This window comes from Peromyscus maniculatus, chromosome 1 (genome assembly GCF_049852395.1).
Source record: "Peromyscus maniculatus bairdii isolate BWxNUB_F1_BW_parent chromosome 1, HU_Pman_BW_mat_3.1, whole genome shotgun sequence".
NCBI classification, from domain to species: Eukaryota; Metazoa; Chordata; class Mammalia; order Rodentia; family Cricetidae; genus Peromyscus; species Peromyscus maniculatus.
The window spans coordinates 26,459,631-26,465,770 of NC_134852.1; the positions used below are offsets into that span (position 1 = coordinate 26,459,631).

Here is a 6,140-nt window from a genome sequence, read left to right on the forward strand (position 1 = left end):
AGCATTTAACTGTTCTTCTACCAGCTCTTCTAAAGCCTGGAGTTTCTCTGTTGTTAAAGGCCATTGCTGAACCCATACAGGCTTGTCTGTTAACCATTTTAAAGGTAGAGCTGTTGGTATTTTTGGAAGATTATCAGTTGTTGTGCCCTGTTCCTGTATAATATGGATGGCTGGTGACCACTCAAAATAATGCCTTCTAATATTTCTCTCAGAAACATGTGCTAGTTTATGATTTGTTTCTGAGATTGGAGGGATTTTAATCTGAGTATTCCATTGTTGCAACAAGTCTCGACCCCACAGGTTCATAGCTATGTTAGCGACATATGGTTTTAATTTTCCTCTGTGTCCTTCTGGACCTATACATTCCAGCCATCTTGCACTCTGTTTCACTCCAGATAATGTCCCAATTCCTAACAGTTGAACGTTTACCTCCTGAAGAGGCCAAGCTGGATGCCAAAATTCTGGTGCAATTATGGTAATGTCCGCACCTGTGTCTACCAGACCAGACAACAAAACACCATTTATTTTTATCGTTAATTTTGGTCTCTGTTCATTAATAGAAGTTTGCCAAAAAATTTTCTTTATGTTTTCTCCTGAATTTTCTATTCTCTCTGTTTCATCATCCTGACCAGCATGATTTATTCCAATAGTCATTTGGGTATTTAATCGCTCAGAGCAGGGATTTCCTCTACAGCTGCAGGAAAGGTTTGAACTGGTTTTGCTATGGGGGCCTGCGCGAGGCCCCTCTGGGAGTTTCCCGAAAACTGAGGCAAAGGATTACCCTGTCTGTCCTTTGTTGATCTACATTCGTTGGTCCAGTGTTTTCCCTTACCACACCTTCTGCATACTCCAGAAGGAAGGGGCATTCTGTTGCCATTGTTCCTTGAAGAAACATTGCTTCTAGGAATGACCTGTTTACAGTCCCTTTTAAAATGTCCTTGCTTTCCACACCCAAAACATCTAACACTCCTCAAACCTTTTGAAATTACTTCTCCTACCCACGTATCATCATGCTCATCAACCTCAACATTAATTGTTTCTCTAATCCAATCTTCCAAAGGTGCAGATCTTGCCCTTAACGGCCTGATTATTCTTTTGCATGCTGCATTCGCATTCTCAAATGCCAAAGCTTCAATTATTGCCTTACTAGCTTCTGATCCTGAGACCATTCTGTGTACTGCTGAAGCCAGTCTTTCTAAAAAATCTGTGAAAGATTCTTTAGGGCCTTGCATAACCTTTGTGAATGACCCATGTTTTTTTCCTGGTTCATCAACTCTGTCCCATGCATTCAAGGCTGCCATTCGACATAAAATTACGGTTTGAACATCATATAAACATTGTGTTTGTATTGAAGCATATTGACCTTCTCCAATAAGCTGATCCTGACAAACTTGTATTCCTTTATCCCTCCATTGTGTTTCTACGTTTCTAGCTTCCTCCTTAAACCAAGTCAGAAATTGAATTCTCTGGCTGGGTTCCAGAACAGCTTGTGCAAGGTCCCGCCAGTCCTGTGGTATAATCCTATTATATGTTGACCAAGAGTTTAACATTTGCTTTACATATGGGGAATGCATGCCATAAGATACTATTGCCTCCTTAAACCTTTTAAAATCCATCAGTTCAATTGGAGCCCAGATATTTTGTGTAGCCATTTGATCAGGCATCTGCTGTACAGTTACAGGATAAATTAAGGATGACTGTGTGAAAACAGGCTTTCTTTCTGTAACCTTATGATCCAAACTTGAACCAACTTCACTGTTAAAATTAACAGGTTTTTCTAAAGCTGTTATCCTGGCACTTAAATCGACTATCTTTTTAAATAGTAAAATGAGAATAAGCATGGTGATAAACTGCATAATTCCCATAATACTAATCTTTTCATATAGTTGTTCCATTGTCAGACTGCCTAAAATTTCAAACAAAACCCAATTTTCTTCCAATGTACACAGGAAACCCATTTTTTTAAATGTGGAAAAAATTTGTCTTTTAAATAGTTTCCTTTATGACTTACCAAATCTGCGTAGAACAGTAGAAATCCGAGCGAATTTCAAAACAGCCACCTAGAGTCCTAGGTGTAAATCCAGAGAGAGAGAGAGAGAGAGAGAGAGAGAAAGCAAGAGAGAAAGCAAAAGCGAAAGCGAAAGTGAAAGTGAAAGTGAAAGCGAAGGGGTAGCCGGCTAAAGCTTAAAGCCAGCCACTTGTTCCCTCTTGAGGCGAGTCAAGGCTTGGCTTTACAGCCAGGGGCCCTGTTTAGCAGGGCAGGCCTGAGCTGTTTGTAGCACTGGCTTTAAGCAAGCAGCTCACAGTCCAGCCTGAGCCCAGACCTGGGCCGGGGCTAGGGAGCCGGCTGCTCCGGCTAGGGAGCCGGCCCCAAGCAGTTTTTAATGGATTCTTGTCACGTTGGGCGCCAGATGTAGATGTAACCAATTGTATTATTAAAATATGAAACACAGAGCCAAGGTAAAAGAGAAAAGCCGAGAGGTCAGAGCTCAGAGATAAAATCTTACCTCCTGCAGTGCTCCTAGCTTCCCCGAGGGAGGGAGGTACTTCCTGTGTCCCTGTTTAAATAATCTTTCTGTTCTGCCTTCTCATTGGTTGTAAACCCAACCACATGACTGCCTCATCACTGCCTGTAAGTACCGCCCTCCAGGTCTTAAAGGCGTATGTCTCCAATACTGGCTGTATCCCTGAACACACAGAAATCTACCTAGCTCTTCTAACCACCACGCTCTCACTATGGCTCTAATAGCTCTGACCCCAGGGCAACTTTATTTATTAACATAAAATTAAAATAACATTTCAGTACAAATAAAATATCATAATTTCTGCTCAGTCCAATCCAGACAGGTTTCTCCATAGAAACCTGTAGCTTGAGTTTTCCTGCCTTGCCCACAGTCAGGACAAATCTCTGTCACCCGCCAGTCCCACAGCCGCTCAGACCCAACCAAGCAAACACAGAGACTTATATTGCTTACAAACTGTATGGCCGTGGCAGGCCTCCTGTTAACTGTTCCTATATCTCAAAGTAACGCATTTCTACAAATCTATACCTTGCCACACGGCTCGTGGCTCACCAGCATCTTCACATGCTGCTTGTACTGGCGGGTGGCTGGCGGCGTTGTCCTGGCAGTGGCTGGCCGTGGCTCCTTCTGCCTTCCTGCTCTTTTATCTCTCCTCTCTGTTAGTCCCGCCCATACCTCCTGCCTGGCCACGACCAATCAGGTTTTATTTATTCACCAATCAGAGCAACTTGACATACAGACCATCCCCCATTACAGCCAAGTGCAGACCATCTCAGACACCTGCACTCAGGCCCATTGTCCTAATCATCCTCTATGCAAACCTGCTGGGTAACGCCACAAGGAACCCAAGAAGGGCTCCCACATTAACATCCCACAGCAGAAACCCTGTTGTAATGTGTTTGGGGCCAGCAACTAAAATAAATCCCAGTTTCCAACTCATTGACAAAAATCAAACCAGGACAGTAACAGCATAGTATACCACATAGTTCAGCACTTCCCCTCCCTTAACCTGACAACTCATTTACAGCTGTATTATACCCTGAGCCACCATGCTGTCTTTCCCCAGTTCCACTGGAAATGTTCCACACATCCCATAGACTAGCCAGGTGTCATTGGTAACAACATTTAGCTGCTGCTTCTGGGAGACAAGTGTAGGACAATGCTGACCAGGTCCTAGGATTGCTTCAAGCGTTTGAAAGGGGGCTCCAAGAAAGGGAGATGAGCAGAAGCCAAGGAACGCTATGCTTCAGCCACTAAATGGGGATATGAGCCCACCATTGCCTTCCAGCCTGAGGTCTCAGAGACCTCAGAAGCATGAGCTGTAATGAAACCCAGTGCCTGGGTTTTCAGTTGCCCTGAGCTGTGGAGGTCAGCCAGGAAGAGAATGTGGGCAGCAGTCTCCACAGAGAGGTCCCTGCAGAGGGCATCCTCACACATGACCTTCAAACGCTCCAGGCCATACTTGTCTGCAGCTGCCAGCAATGCATCTGCCATGCTGTCCAGGTCTGGTGCCTTCCCAGTGTAAATGAAGCCCATCATTGCCTTGAAGACTTGTGGCTCCAGGTCAGGGATCTCAACTCGGTTCTTTCTGCTCTCTTCCATGTCATGTTGAAACATGGCTCTGAAAACTGGAGAGCGAGCTGCTAAGATGGCCTTGTGAGCCCGGAATTCCTGGCCAGATACCACCAGGCAGCAGTCTGTGAATTGGGAATTCTCCCACAGCTCTCCTAGCTCATCTGCCAATGTGCATGGGGGAACTTGAATCCCTGAATTCCTGTTCTGGTCGGAGATCCTGAAGGAGTCCTGGACCACACTCACAGTGCAGAGCAGCTTGAGCTTGTCATCTGGGAGAAGACGAGGAGCATTTGAAAAGAGGAAATCTCGAAGGATGTACTTTTTGAATCCACAGGCACGGCCTGGCACGAACCTAATGGCTCTTGGGCTCCTCATAGTTTGTGTTTTCTCTCCTTCGGCAGTTATGATCCAGAACTGGAACTTTGCCCAAACATGACTCTTTAGACAGCTGAGCAAAACTAGGTTAACTGACAGGTAATCCGCACTTACTTCATCAACTCCATTCGGGTTTACTGTCAAATACCATTTGCCATTGGCTTCTCTTGAGAAAGTTGGGCTTCTAATGACTTCTGTCCTTTCCTCCACAAGAAAACGCAAGTTGTTGATGGTCCACATGTAGGAGAAATTCTGAAGGCTGATATGTGTGTGGTCCCATCTCTGGGCTGTCCCGTCTCCTGCCATTTCTCCTCCAGGTAGTTTGAAGGTTCAACTGGATCCAAAATGAAGAACTAGCAATTGTTTTCTCTTCACCTTGTGAGACGCAATAATAGACATGAATTACATGTTAAGTTTTTGTTTTTCGTCTATTCCTTTTTTTTTTTTTTTTTTTGGTTTTTCGAGAGAGGGTTTCTCTGCGTAGCTTTGTGCCTTTCCTGGAGCTCACTTGGTAGCCCAGGCTGGCCTCGAACTCACAGAAATCTGCCTGGCTCTGCCTCCCAAGTGCTGGGATTAAAGGCGTGCGACACCACTGCCCAGCTGTCTATTCCCTTTTTGATGGCGCTAGAAACTTGGATCTCTGAAATTTTCTATACAGATTTTAATACTAGTTTCAGAGAAGACAGTCTAGGCTTACTTGGGACTCTTTTTTTTTTTTGTTTTTTCGAGACAGGGTTTCTCTGTGTAGCTTTGCACCTTTCCTGGGACTCCCTTGGTAGTCCAGGCTGGCCTCGAACTCACAGAGATCCACCTGGCTCTGCCTCCCGAGTGCTGGGATTAAGGCGTGCGCCACCACCGCCCGGCTACTTGGGACTCTTACATCACTCCATTTTTGGTCTAGATCGAATCTTAGGTCAATAGGTAACTGGTTTTGACAATTATACACAGCTGTTTAAATATCTGGAAAATTCTATACACTCATATCAAAAAATGTTGTACTATGGTCTCTAGAGTAACAGAACATATACAAGCAATCTCTCTGTGTATAAAGGAAGGGGATTTATTAGAATGACTTAGGGCTGCAGTCCTGCTAATCTCACATTGGCTAGCTGTGAAGGGAAAGTCCAAAATTCCAGTACTTACTCAGTCCAGGAGGTTGGATGTGTCCACTGGTCTTCAGTATGTGCTGGTGTTCCAAATAGTATCTAACACCAGGGGAGGGATGGACTTGCTGCAAGTTGAGGGCAAGCAGGCAAATAGCAAGGGTTTCCTGCTTCCATGTCATTTTATAGACTTCCAGCAGAGGGTGTGGCCCAATTTAGGGTGTGTCTTCTATCATCAAGATCTGGATTAAAGGTGGGTGTCTTCAGGCCCTGAGATCCAGATTAAATGTTTGTGTCTTTCTACATTCAAAGTATGTACTTGAAGTGGATCTACCTGTAGCATGAATCTTAAAAGTTCTTATTAATAAAATCAAACCTGAGGCCAGTTATTGGGGTCAATGCTGGTAGATCAGAGAGACAGAACAAGCCACAGCTATCTCACCTTGCCAATTCCTCCGCTGGTCCTGTTTCCTCATACTGAATGCTTCTGTGTCCTCACCCCAATGGCTCTCAGCTGAACTGTCAGCTGAACTGCTGCTTAAAAGCCTGAATACTTAACCAGCAA

The 6,140-nt window shown here is 44.6% G+C and overlaps 1 pseudogene; it reads right to left on the bottom strand.

Annotated features, from left to right (window-relative positions):
• Nucleotides 1-3,761: 3,761 nt before the first annotated feature.
• LOC143272333 (speckle-type POZ protein pseudogene) lies at nt 3,762-4,820 on the bottom strand (annotated as a pseudogene).
• Between the last annotated feature and the right edge of the window lie 1,320 nt (nt 4,821-6,140).